This window comes from Zingiber officinale, chromosome 2B (genome assembly GCF_018446385.1).
Source record: "Zingiber officinale cultivar Zhangliang chromosome 2B, Zo_v1.1, whole genome shotgun sequence".
Lineage (NCBI taxonomy): Eukaryota > Viridiplantae > Streptophyta > Magnoliopsida > Zingiberales > Zingiberaceae > Zingiber > Zingiber officinale.
In genome coordinates, this window is record NC_055989.1 from 10,276,460 (window position 1) to 10,291,898 (window position 15,439).

The following is a 15,439-nucleotide window of genomic DNA, read 5'->3' on the forward strand; positions in this document are numbered from 1 at the left end:
ATATTAGAGCCATAATATGTGAAACCGTGAGAATATTCTTATCTTTTGGATGAATGTAGACGTATTTGCGTCTAGTTTCATTACATTATTTAATATTTTTATGACACAAGATCTAGTCAGCTAATTAAACAAGTTTAACACTCCAAAGCAAGGAGTTCATCGTCAATAAAGATTAGATTGCCAAATCACATACATGTGTGTGTATATATAATTATGAATATACGACTTCTATATCAAGTTATTTTTTATTTGATATTTTTCAAAAATTATAACACGTACAAGTTTTCTCTTTAACATATTATAATTTTTAATTATCTTTCACTAGGTGAGAGAAAATACCAGAAATTGGATATATTATATAGTTCATCCCTATACCAAAAATTTTAATACGATATTATATCGTACCAAATTTTTTAATATAGGTATTATGAAATTTAGTATAATTATACTACATATATCATATAGATATAAAAATTTTAATATAAATAATATAAAATTTATACCATATTAAAAATTAAATACATTAAAATTTCGATACGTTATTATAAATTTTTATTATATCAATTTTTTTATATCAATTTATATCATTAAAATTTTTAATCAATTTATTTTTTAGTGAATGCAAATTAGTTATTGGATTATTGCTAATCTATTAAACTGTCTTAATTTTTTTTAGTTTATAATTATGCAAGTACAAAAAATAAAGGTATGATCTAATTTTATATTTTTTTAAAAAATATATAAAACATATAACGTTAATTTTCATTAAAACTTTATAGTTAAAATTTCATAATTAACTGCCATTATATATTATATTCATGATTAATATATTTCTAATGGTAGTCACATTGCAGTGAGGAATGGACTTGCAGTGACTGGTCGTGTTTGGGCTTTTGTGAACATGTTTGGTCGTGACTAATCAGGTGGTAAAAGGTGAAATCCTCATCATAGTATCCCTATCAATTTATCCCCGAATTAATAAAAAAAAGATAAATCATGATAACTAAGAAGATAAATGGATGAGAGGTGAGTTATACAGGATATAAAGATATTGTTAGGGTTGCAAGGTTACAAATATAGTTTCACATTGAAAACACAAGGAAAAGATCATGAGTTTATAAGAGAAAAGATATCTCCATTGGCATAAGACCTTTTGGGTAGAGCCCAAGAGCAAAACCATGATCAGACGTGGGAAGCCCGTGGTCCTTTGTTTGAGGGGGAATTATTGGGGTTGCAAGGTTACAAACATAGTCTCATATTGAAAACACATGGAAATCCGATATCTCCATTGATATGAGATCTTTTGGGACAAATAATGTGACCTAAAACCTGCTATATATTTAGCGGCAACATGATGCTTGTCATAATGACATTTTTTTTCTAGGGAGAGTTTGGATGAACCTAATGCAGAATATTGAGGTTTTAAGTAATTGAAAAGATGTTGATTGTTGAACCAATGTGACATTTTGATCCATTATAAGGTGCCATATTATATTTTCCTTAGGCAGTGTAGATGTAGTTAAGTTTGATTGTTGATTTTATTTAAACTTAATCTGATGTTAGTGCTTCCAAGTGGGTTTATATTATAGGAATGAATCTTTAGACCAAGTGTTAATTAGTGGATCAAAGTGGATGTTTACCACCAAAATGAATTTGTAACCAGTTTTACTTTTATTAACATTTCGTTAATTCTAGTCAAATGTGGCATCTAGACTTGGCAAACAAAATCCTAAACGCCCTACCAGATTGGTAATTTGTAACTTGGTACGAGCTATCTCAGTACTCAAGCAAGGGAGCTGGTTTACAGATTTTTAAGCCTCACGATTCTCCTTGATTACTCGATAAATTATGAACAAAGATTGTTTACTTGGGCGGAATGTTACGAGGGAAAGGGGAAATGAGAGGTTCCTGGTATCTGAGATGCACACATAGAAGATATGATGTGCAAGATCAGTGATGTGCATGATAACCGATTCTATCTGAAAGTTGAGAAAATGATAAGTTGGGAATGTAGTTCTGTAGTTGACTAGATGAAGATTCCTTGTTGTCTTATAAAACCAGAAGCGTTAATACCGGACCGAGAAGGGGTTCCCAGCATTAGCCCTCCGACGCTCAAGTCAGTCATCGACTCAGTGGAGAATAGTAGAAGTCAACAGTAATTAAGAGCATGTAGATAACAAAGTATAACATACCTCCATCTGTGGATGGAAACCTCCTTTTATAGTGTCACTGTAACGTCTATGCACACATCTCAAAGCGTATACACGTTTTCTAAATCGTCAAGGAAAAGACAAGTCAAAAAGTGTTCATAACATCTTTTCTTAAGTGGACACGCAAATCAAGGGAGGACCTTACACAGGCCTAGTGTGGGCACACATTGGGCTCGAACCCCAAAAAATTATTATTAACATTTTTTTTGCCCTAAGTCAACCCTACACTACAACAAAATTGACTTTCCGCAGCGCATCATCAACGGCGTGCAATTAAAGCACGCCGTTAATAATAGTTTTTACGGCGCGCCTAATTATGTGTGCTGCGGATAGTATAATATTTATACAAATGACATCGTGCAGAAAAAGTACGCTGTTAATAAACTTTTCTACGGCGTACAAAGTGTGCTGTTAAAACTTAATATTAACAGCGCGCGGAGCGCGCTGTTAATAATTATTATATATATAAATAATGACATACAAAAATATATGCTGTGAATAAATATTATAAAATATTAGCAGCATGCAATATGCGCTGTTAATAAGCTTTAAAATTTTCTAAATATTTAACTAAAAATTTTCACATAAAAACAAACCTCCCGCGGATATTTTTCCACACACCCTCGTCTCGTCTGCCCGCGAAACATATCCTCACGCCCGAAACATCTCCTCACGCCCGAAACTGCCCACAAAACCTAAATTCGCGACCAACATACTCACACGTAACTCCTGTCACCGAAACCTCCCTGCCGCAGCTCCTCTCCGCTAACATCTTCTCCCATCCTCTCTCCGTCGAAGCCCTCTCCGACTAAATCCTCTCCAGCGAAGCCCTCTCAGCCGAATCCCTCCTCACGCGAACTCTCTCCACCGAAGCCCTCTCTGCCGAAGTCCTCCTCACGCGAACTCCCTCCGCCAAAACCTCTCTGCCGCAACCCTAAACTCCTCTCTACCGAACATCTCCACCCATCCTCTCTTAGACAAAGAGCTCTCTGGCGAAGCCCTCTCCTCCGAAGCCCTTTTGTCCGAAGCTCTCCACTGAATTGAACATCTCCGTCGATCCTTTAGTTTATCAGGTTGGATTTTCTTTTTGTTTTTCTTGTATTATGTTGAACATCTTCAACTCTTTCTTGTATTAACTTTCCTTCCTCTTCCTGGCATTCTTCATCTTAGTAATGGGACCCTAATTGTTTGTTTCATTACAATGGCCATCATATGAGAAGCTTAACTTCAAGATTGTCACAACATGAAAATAAGCACAGTCGCATGTTGGAAAATCATATTCTGGTGGTGTTGTATTCCACATGTTGTATTCCACATTTCTGGTGGTAAATTTCTAGGCAGATAGTAACTTCAACCGCCGAACTGTTTGCACTTTTTACCAAACAATTGCGAGCTGACTTTTGAGATGGTGTAGTGAAATGCGCCTTTGTTCACCATTTTTGGGGTTGTGATCTAGATTAAGATGTACAGGTTCATTAAAAAAAAAAGCTTTGCATGTTATTCGCTTACAGTAGAACGTAGTGAAAGTCTAGTTGTTGCCGCAGCTAAGGTACCATTTCTATTATTATGTAGCATCATCATCCATTCCAATCTCTTGTGTTCATGTTCTCTTCAAGTCATTCTTATTGACTTGGTAATCGCATTTGGATGAAACAGCAGTGACTATGGATATGCACTTTACGGTCAAACAAACTGTTTTTATGATGTTTGAATTCGTTGAACTTCTTTATATGAAGCTTTGATTTGTTGAGATAACTAACCATTGTATTTTTCTTTTCTGAAAGATCATAATAATGTCAGGTTGAGGCAGCATGCAGAATTATTATCTGTGGAGGTGACCGAAATAAGTGAACATGAGTTCTTGTTTTGCTGCTTTGTTTTCCTGCAAAAAAGATATTAAGCCTACTGAACAGCACTCCAATGGTAATCAACTGCGGCAATCAGCAATCTAAACTGTTTACAGTTATCACTTTCAATAATTATTTTATCTTATTTTCTTTCATTTATTTTAAGGCCTATGATATTCTAGGTAACAAAAATTTGTAATTTGCCATAGCTCTGGGAAGATGAATATTCAGTGCTTTCTAGAGAATCATCTCACCAAAAAGCAATTTGTAGAATCGACTGTTATGTGCATTGTAACATATTTTTGAAGCTCAATGGAGAGATAAAATTCATTTGATTGAACCCAATTGTTGGGATAAACATCGATTGACAACTCTGTATGTAATTTTCTCTGTCTTCTTCATGCAACTTTAGTTACACTAAGAGGTATTGGACAATTACCAGGTAAATATATGTTAATGGGAATATATTAATTGGTAGGTTGTGAGTGCTCAAATATTTTTAACTTAATAGAATTTTAGCACAATTTTTTAAACAGACAGGAAACAGACCATTGATTTCTTAGATAATCTCACTCAGCACAGCCTTTCCATGATCCTTGAGCCTATTATCTCAGGATCTTATTTCTGACTAACCACACAACTTAGAAATAACATATTTACTTCTAAACATATTCAAACTGGGCACTTTTTGTCACTTGTACAAATGATGTGATTATAGGTAATTTATAGATTTATCATAGATCACTTTAACATCTTATTCAATTATTTCATTTTTGCTCCACATTAGTGTTTGTATTGTAAGCTGCTGCATTAATTCCCCTATTTCTCTGTTCAGAATTTTTATCAGTCAAGAATATAAGACTTTTCTCATACGTTGAGCTAAAATCAGCTACAGTCAATTTTCATCCAAGCAACAAGATTGGCCAGGGTGGTTTTGGAACAGTATACAAGGTAAGTAAGGAAATCTTATTACTGGAGCCTTTGACACTGTAGTTAGAGAATATCACAGTTTCTCTTAGGGAAATTTGCATTTGGGATTTTATATTCTTTTTTAAATATATGATAATGCATTAATATGAGTTCCTTTACCATCTCTCACGAGTAATCTATCATGTGTGTATCTGGAAATGCAATTGCATCTTTTTAAACTGCCTTTATACAGTTTGCGGTAATAGCAATTTATGATCTAATAGTCTGCTGTCAGGATTTCTTAGTTCAAGGATAAACTTATAGCTAGAGGTATTATTATAAAATGTTAGGTATGTTGAAATTTGCTTAAGTTGGTTTTGTGATTTACTGAGCAGCTGCCTACAACTTGAGGGAAAGCAAATGGAGTTGAATCGTGTTCGAAAATTAGTATTTTTTTGGCATAAGACAATTACAACTAGTGGAAAACAATTCAACTTGAAAATTCAGCAAATTAGATGAAACTACTTCCTTGTAATAACATACTATAGCAACCATTTTCTGTAATGCTTTCAATATTGTCAGATTAGCTAACATCGAGCCAGAATAAATTCCTGAACAAGCAGGAAGACACTACCTCTCAACGTCTAAATTAGCCAGCATCACTATTTCATTGGAGATCGATTCATAGACTTAATGTTTCTCTTCCGGTTCTAAGTTATGCTAATGTCTTGATGCAGTGGTTACCTGGCGCCTGAGTATGCTTTGCAGGGACATTTAACTAAGAAAGCTGACATATATAGCTTCGGAGTAGTCCTACTCGAAATAATTACAGGCAGAAGCAACTCAAGGTCATTTTCAGACTGCGGGAAACCACTTTTGGAATGGGTAAGTACTAATTTCTACTAGCAATGTGCTATTTAGTCTTCGGTATCATTGTCTCGCCGTTAAATGAACAAATCTTTGATTTTTTTCTGGTACAAATCACAACCTTCTAGCTCATTGGGTTATTGTTATATGTACGTTAATCATCATACTCGCGCACATGCCTTAGTTGCAAACATTCTAATTGAATATTGTTGCCATTCACTCACAGGTATGGAACTTGTTTGAAGAAAATAGGCTTACTGAGGTGGTAGATCCTGCTCTGGAGGAGTACCCCCAAGAAAATAGTCTAGAACGTTCAACAACAAATGGAAGATATGAGACAACAAAATCAAATAGAAATGCAAGAAATGAGGAACATGTTTTTATAAAGTATGAGGCAACAAAATCATCAAGAACAAGTTAGTAAGTAAACACTATATATACAATAAGTTTGGTATATAAACTTAATTGTTTTCGAATTATCATGATGATATTACTTAACACAATTGTGTTGTTAAATTAGATTGCAAGTTGTGACATTTGTAGTGGTGTTGGGAATGAATTTGGTAGCAACAGTGATATCAATATTGGTGCCAACAAAAGTGGTGATTTTGGTCATATTTCTCAGGTAATTAAAATTATGTATTTTTTAACCATAAATTTGTTATAATTGCTAGACATGATTGAATTAATAACCTTGTATTGTTTATTTATAGTCAAATTTGAAGAATGTGAGTCATGGAGATATCCCTATTAATGCTAAATGTAAGCTGCTTCATTGGTGTGTTGATGAACTAGTTGTCGCTGAAGGTCGAATTGCATCCACAGATCTAAATACAAAAGTGCATCACGTCATTTTTGGTGGATCATGTTGGAAAGTTTGGGTTGACAAGGTTTTGGTAGAAAAAGTGGACCTAATTCGACCAAATGATGAAATGCAGTTTCTGGATGATATAATAGGAAGTACGGTCGCATGGTTATCTAAATTTATAGTACTTGTCTGATTGATACATATTCTACTTGTTTGTGATGATTGGATTTTAATCGAAGTTTGTAATAGCTACTCTTGGATCTTAAAACTGTTTTTTGGTATAATGAAATGACTTTTATTAATTGTGTGTGGATTGGATTTGTATTTAATTTATTATGAAATGTTTATTGATTGTTTTAGCATAATGAAATTATTTTGTTTTATATTCATTAGACTATCCGCGACGCGCATTGCGTGCTGTAGAAAATAGTATCCGAAGCGCACAATGCACGCCGCAGAAATTACTATTTGCGGCATGCATTGCGTGCCACGGATATTATTTTCTGTGGCATGCATTGCGTGTCGCGGATATTATTATCCGCGGCGTGCATTGCACGCTGCGGATATTATTTTTTATTCGCGGAAAATACAATCCACAGCGCGCAATGCATGCTGCGGATAGCCTTTTTCGCGGCGCGCAATGCGCGGCGCGGATAGTATTTTCTGCAGCGCGCAATGCGTGCCGCGAATAATATAGGACTTTCAACAGCTTTCAACTGCGCAGCATGCAATGTGCTCTGCGGAAAGTGAATTTGCGCGCTGCAAAAAGTGATTTTTGTTGTAGTGCTAACTAAACTAATCGCTCTCTTCCCCTCTCTGCAATAACCTCGCGACGAACGACCTCGCTATTGGTGCGGTTAGCACTATCGGTCTAACTCAAGTTTTAATGAATGACAAATTATGTTAAGTTAGGTTTGTCGTTATCTAACACTCTGACCGAGTGTGCAGGCAAAATCTAGACAGGTCGACGGGCTGACCGGATATCTGGCACGAAGTCCAAGCGGGTCGACGGGCTGACCGGACACTTGGCACGAAGTCCAAATGGGTCGACGGGCTAACCAGACATTTGGCACGAAGTCCAAGCGGGTCGACGGGCTGACCGGATAGCTCGCGAGAAGTCCAGACGGGGCGAAGGGCTGACCAGACGTCTGGCGGGTAAGTAAAGATAAGTCACTGGAGGGGAGTGACTGTGAGGACGCGTTCCCGGGAAGAGAACATTAGGCGTCGACCCGTCTTAGATCCATTTCGGATATCTAAGTCGAGATCGTAACTAGATTCCGGTCTCGGAAAGTCGGAATCTAAGTCATACTCTTTATGTTGAACTTATAAACTGTGCTAACACCTTGTTTTGCAGGATATACATTATCTATTTGCCTCGGACTAACCTTGTCTTGCAGGAGAAGATGTTCTTTAGAGAAAGGTGGTCCGGGCGCCCGGAGGGGATCCGGGCGTCCAGAGGCAACTTCTATCCAGTTCGCGGTGTAGACAAGTGGAGCTCACTGGTGCGGCCTGCCACGTCACACCAGGGCGCCCGAAAGGGATCCGGGGCGCCCCGAGCCTCCTATATAAGGAGAGTCAAAGGCGGAGCTCAAAACAACAACTCTAAATTGACGATCTGCTCTCCTGTACTCCTGCGACGCTGCGATCTCCGACAAGTTCTTTTTTACTGTCTCATTTCTGTTTATTGTCGATTTTTATTTCACTATATAATTCCTATATTGTATTTGTAAACACCCTTTTAGAATTATTAGTATTTGCCCATCGAAAGCACCCTTGTGTGCGGGCCTTGGAGTAGGAGTCGCCAAAGGCTCCGAACCAAGTAAATCATTGTGTTATCTTTGGCTTATTCTTTCTTTTCCGCTGCGTTTACTCGACGAATTTTCGTAATTGATATTCACCCCCCACTCTATCGAACAATCATGGTCCAACAAGTGGTATCAGAGCAGGTACCACTCTGATTTGGTGCAACCACCAATCAGACAAGGGGGTGATCTATTTTTTAGATTTTTTTTTTCTCTTGCTTTCGGATTTCAGTTTTTCGTATAATTCCAAACTGGTATTATTACCTTTTTAGAAATCTCCTTCCGTCATAATTAAATCTAAATTGGTGCAACACCAATTTAGTTATTTTTATTTAATTCTTCCCGCACTACTAATCCAAGACCAAGTCTTGGAACCTCTCTATTTGTTTTTTTTTGTGCAGATTAAAATGTCACAGATCGAGGGCTTCAACACAGTGCGACCTCCCCTTTTCAACGGGGATGATTTCCCGTACTGGAAGAAGCGGATGGAGGTGTATCTCAAGATAGATTTCGACTAATGGCTAAGCGTCACAAAATCTTACAAATCGCCAGTTGACAGCTCCGGGAATCTACTGGATCCTGAACAATGGACATCAGATATAAAGAAGAAGGCATCAACGGAGAACAAGGCGATCAATACATTACAATGCGGATTAACAAGAGAAGAGCTGAACCGGGTCGGACCGCATCAGAACGCTAAAGAGCTATGGGATAAATTGATCGAGCTGCACGAAGGAACTAGCGACGCTAAGGTAACAAAAAGGGATTTATTATTAAATAAAATATTTAATATAAAAATACAGGAAGGAGAAACAGGGGGTCAGCTGCACGCGAGCATCAAGGATATCCTCAACGGGCTCCACGCAATAGGCCACCAGATGGACAACAAAGACCTAATCAGGTATGCGTTAAACGCATTTCCACGTAATAGTTTGTGAGCATCCATCGTGGATGCGCACAAAATTTCTAAGAACCTAACTAAATTTAAATTAGATGAATTGTTTTGTGAATTGGAGTTACATGAGCAGACTAACGCTGGAGCCGAGAAAGGTGTTGCTTTATATACAGGTTCCTCCAAGAAGAACAAGCCTGAACCTGAAGAAGACTCTGAGCAAAGCTTTGAAAATGAAGAACACCTGGTGAACCTGGTAAGGAAGATGTTCACCAGGAGGAAGAGAAGCTTCAGCAAGAAGGATCTTCAAAAGATCAGTTCTCCAGCCGATTCGAGGAACGTAACATGCTTCGGATGCAACAAAAAGGGGCACTACAAGAACGAGTGTCCAAGACTAAAGATCGACAAACCAAAGCCGACCAAAAAGAAGGCCCTCAAAGCGACGTGGGACGACTCCTCCTCGGACGAATCGGAAGCAGAAGATCAGAAGCACCAGAGCCACCTCGCGCTGATGGCCCGCGAAGCAGAGTCGAAAGACGAATCGGAAGACGGGTCCGAACCCGAATCAAGCCACGAGTCCGTACTCGTATCTGAAGGTTCCGAAGAGGTATTCCTAACCTTAAACCGAAAGTTTTTTAAAACTATTTCTTGCTTAAATAATAAGTTAGTTAAATTAGAAAATGAAAACAAATTGCTCCTTGAGGAAAATCAAATCCTCAAGGAACAAATTGTAAATAATAATCCAACTCAAGATCTAACACTTGAGGAGGAAAACCTATCACTAAAATCATAAATTAATAACTTAACAGGAATGTTAGAAAAATTTACCACAAGATCAAAAAACTTAGATCTAGTTTTAAATAATCAAAAGGCATGTTACAATAAAACCGGATTTGGATATAAGTCAAATTCAGATAAAACTTTTAAATCTTTAATCACCCAACACAAACCAACGAATAAAGCCTGAGTTCTGAAAGTGTGTTTGACCACGCAAGTAGGATCTAACCAATATTATGTCCCTAAAGATAAAATATATTACGTAAAGTCAAATAAACCAAATCAAAAACTAGAATACAAACCTAAACAAAAAAATTTAAAATCTAAATATATTAGAACTCACCAAAACTTAAACTATCACCAAGTAAAGTATAACTATAAAAGATATAGACATAAACCTAAAACTAAAAATTAAATTAACGACCATTAATTCAGGGGAGGCTCCAGAATAGCTGACACCTCCAAAACTAACCTACCCGACAGGGTAATTAGGGCTAGTTAAAAAGGATGAAGTTTAACTTGAAAAATGGTACTGGTGAAGTTTTGGATGATAGTACGTTAGGGAAACTTAGTCTATGCATGTCTAGGAAAATATGACTTTCGACCTGGTGTATTTGGCTAAGTGGAACTGACCGAAGCTACCCTTTATGGATCATAACTAGTTAGACCAAGGTTTTGTACTAAGTCCAGTGGATAGGACTATTTGGAAAACCTCGAAGGCATGGTTACTCTAATGATATCCAAGTGACTCACCATAGCCCAGAAGTTTATCCAGAGAACGTCAATTTGTTGAACACAAACTTAAACCTGAATCTAACACAAGTTAAAAACAAACCCTAAAATTGAACCAAATTCATCTCATAAAAATATAGGATCCCCTGATTCAAAATTTAGATCGGGTGAGATGACTAAGGGCCAAAATTAAATTTAAATTTAAAAATAAAATCAAAATTAAAATTAAATCTCAAAATTTAAAAATTTATTTTCTTAAAAATTTATTTTAAAACTATTTTAAAAATTATTTTAACTTAAAATATATTTTAAAAATTATTTTAACTCAAAAATTATTTTAAAAAATATTTTAACTTAAAAATTATTTTAAAAATTACTTTAACTTAAAAATCATTCTAAAAATTATTTTAACTTAAAAATTATTTTCAAAATAACATTAACTTAAAAATTATTTTAAAAATTACTTTAACTTAAAAATTATTTAACTAAAAAATCATTTAAAAAATTACTTAAACTTAAAAATCATTTTAAAAATTCAATTAAAAATTCAATTAAAATTATTTTAAAAACTTTTAAAATCATTTTAAAAATTATAATAACAATTATTTTAAAAACTTTTAAAAATTCTTTTAAAAATTATTTTAAAAATCTTTAAAAATCATTTTTAAAAATTCTTTTAAAATTTATTTAAAAAAAACTTTTATAAATCATTTTAAAAAATTCATTTAAAAATTATTTTAAATTTTTTTAAAAAAAATCATTTTTAAATTCTTTTAAAAATTATTTTAAAAATTGTTTTAAAACCTTTAAAAATCATTTTAAAAAAGTATTTTAAAAATTATTTTTAAAACCTTTAAAATCATTTAAAAAAATTCTTTTAAAAAATATTTTTAAAAACTTTTAAAAAATCATTTTAAAAATTCTTTTAAAAACCTTTTAAAATCATTTTAAAAAACCTTAAAAAAACATTTAAAAAAAATCTTTTAAAAAATTATTTTAAAAACTTTTAAAAAATCATTTTAAAAGTTCTTTTAAAAATTATTTTAAAAACCTTTAAAAAGCATTTTAAAAAAATTCTTTTAAGATTTTATAAATCATTTTAAAAATTATTTTAAAAAACCTTTAAAAATCATTTTTAAAAAAATATTTTAAAAACATTTTAAACAATTCTTTTAAAAATTATTTTAAAAAATCATTTTAAAAATTCTTTTAAAAACCTATAAAAATTATTTACAAAAGTATTTTAAAAACCTTTAAAAATCATTTTTTTTAAAAAAATTTATTTTAAAAACCTTCAAAAATCATTTTAAAAAATTATTTTAAAAAAGTATTTAAAAACCTTTAAAAATTCTTTTAATAATTGTTTTAAAAACCTTTAAAAATCATTTTAAAATAGTATTTTAAAAATTATTTTAAAAACCTTTATAAATCATTTAAAAAAATTCTTTTAAAATTTATTTTAAGCTTTTAAAAATCATTTTAAAAATTCTTTTAAAAATTATTTTTAAAATCTTTAAAAATCATTTTAAAAAGGTTTAAAAATCATTTTAAAAAATATCTTTTAAAAATTATTTTAAAAAACCTTTAAAAATCATTTTTTTAAAAAAATCTTTTTAAAAATTATTTTAAAAACCTTTAAAAATTCTTTTAAAAACTTTAAAAATCATTCTAAAAATTCTTTTAAAAGCTTTAAAAAATCATTTAAATTTTTTTTTAAAAAAAATTATTTCAAACTTAAACCTGAAACTCCACCTAAAATAAATTAAACTTGATTAAACTAATTAAAATTTTAACAAATAATTAAAATTTGATTAAATAATTAATAAGTAAATATTTAAAGTAAAATTTTATACATTAACTGTACTTTAATGTACTTAATTAGTCTTATATTAATCTCACTTAAAAGGAATGAAATAAAAAGTTAAATTATAACTAATACTTTCGTTAATCAATTCAATTAATTAATACAAAGCTTAAATTATTTTAAATAATTATTAAATTATTGAATCAAGTAAAAGTTAACCAATTAGCAATAATGATTAATTGTTACTAAATTAATAAAACTTATTTTATTTAACCTTAAACTATAGCTTAAACTCTTGAATCTAAAATTAATTATTAATCAAACTCAAATAAACAATTATACCAAGAGTACAGAGATAACTATGTAAATAATATAAGTATTACTAAATTAGAAAAATATATTAGGGCTTTGAAATTCTACACACCCAAACCTTAGCATTATATTAAAGGGGAGTAATAAAATAAGAAAGATTAATAAATTAAGGGAGAGTAATAAATTAAAGAAGTATCAAATTCAGGGGTTATTTTTTTCTTAAAAAATTATCTCTTTAAGTGGTTTTCAAATTTGTCTTTAAAATATCTTTAAAAATTCTACCTCAATTTATTTTAAAAAAACTTTAAAAATCTTATTTTTAGAAAGTATTTTCAAAAGTTTTATTTTAAATAATTTTTGAATTCAGGGGGAGAACCTAATTATTTATTTTAAAATCAGTATTTGAAAAACGTTCTCTTATTCTAAGTCTATTACTTTTAAAAACTAAGGGTGTGTTTAGTTTGCCCCATTTTTATTTTCATTTTTATTTTCTGAAAAACGTCATTTTTTATTTTTTAGAAAATGACTTTTCCGCGTTTTTCGTTTTCTTAGAAAACGCTCTCTCATTTTCTTAAAAATGAACGTGAAAAATGCAAACCAAACGTGTTTTCCATTTTCTCAGAAAATGAAAACAGAAAACAGCGTGGAAAACGTAAACCAAACGCCCCCTAAGTTATTTTAAATTTTAAATATTTTTACTTAGTTTCTTTCAAAATTAAAATTGGAAATTAAATTTTACAAATTAAGTTATGTAAACTAGATTTTACAAACTTAATTTTGCAAATTGAATTCTTTTTCTTGGTTTTGAAAATCAGAGTTTACTTGCTTTTGAAAATTTAATTTGAAAGTTGAACTCTACTATGTTTTAAATATTTTAAAATGTTTAAGCTGCGATTTTGAAAATTCTTCTCTAAGTGATATTTGAAAAATTATTTTAGAAATTAAATTTCTCAAAATTAGATTTTCCTGTTTCTAAAAATTCCAGTATACAAACTAGATTTTGGAAAATTAAATTAATTTTGTAAAACTGCTATTTAAAAATTAACTCTTAAGTTTGAAAAATTATACTTTCCAAAGTTATCTTTATTAATTAGCTATTTTTCAAAACTCGGCTACTTTACCAAATTAGCTATTTTTCACAAAACTTAGCTATTGTGTTTCAAAACTTAGCCTTTAAATCAACTTATTTTCACACGTAACACCAAAATTATTTTCTCCGCTTTAAAAATAGTGTCTTCTCTTAATTTTTTTTAATCTAATCTTTGAAAATCTAATTTGATAAACCTTAATTTTTAACAACTTAGTTTTTGAAAATAAAACTTTGAAATTTTATTCGCAAAGTTTGAAATTTTGTTCTACTTAAACTTTGAAAACTAAGTTTTGAAATTGGATTTTATAAACTAAGGTCTTTGAAAATTAAATCTTTACAAACTTAGTGTTTCAAAGTTGAAACTTATTTTGAAAATTTAACCTTGATCTTAAAACTTTGGTTTTGAAAACTCATGTTTGTAAAGTATTTCAAAGTTGAAACTTATTTTGAAAGTTTAAAATTTTTTAGACTATCAAAACTTAGCTTCCCTAAACTTATACTTGAAAATTAACTTTTAAAATATACTAAAATACTAAGTTATGTTGCTAAATTAGTTATTTTTTCAAAACTTAATTATTTTTAAGAAAAGCTAAATTAATGTGTGTTAAAAGTTTAAACTCCCCCAAGTTGACTTGACATCATTTCTTATAATTTTTACTTTGTTGTACTCTGTATTGTTGTTTACTTGACTTATGTCCTTATTTGATGAATGCCAAAGGGGGAGGGATAGGTGGTTAAGTTAGAACAACAAAATGTCAAATTTAAAAACTAACTTAAACCTCAAAAAATCATGCTTGGTTTTTGCATATAATTTCACTAACTTAACCAGGATGTCATTCCATCAAAAAGGGAGAGATTGTTGGTGCGGTTAGCACTAACGGTCTAACTCAAGTTTTGATGAATGACAAATTAGGTTAAGTTAGGTTTGTCGTTATCTAACACTCTGATCGAGTGTGCAGGCGAAGTCCAAACAAGTCGACGGGCTGACCAGATGTCTGGCACGAAGTCCAAGCTGGTCGATGGGCTGACCGGACCCTTGGCACGAAGTCCAAATGGGTCGAAGGGCTGACTAGACATTTGGCACGAAGTCCAAGCGGGTCGACGGGCTGACCGGACGCTTGGCACAAAGTCCAGCTAGGTCGACGGGTTGACCGGATAGCTGGCGAGAAGTCCAGACAGGTCGAAGGGCTGACTGGACGTCTGACGGGTAAGTAAAGGTAAGTCACTGGAGGGGAGTGACTGTGAGGATGCGTTCCCGGGAAGGGAACATTAGGCATCGATCCGGCTTAGATCCATTTCGGATATCTAAGTCGAGATTGTGACTAGATTCCGCTCTCGGAAAGACGGAATTTAAGTCATACTCTTTATGTTGAACTTATAAACTGTGCT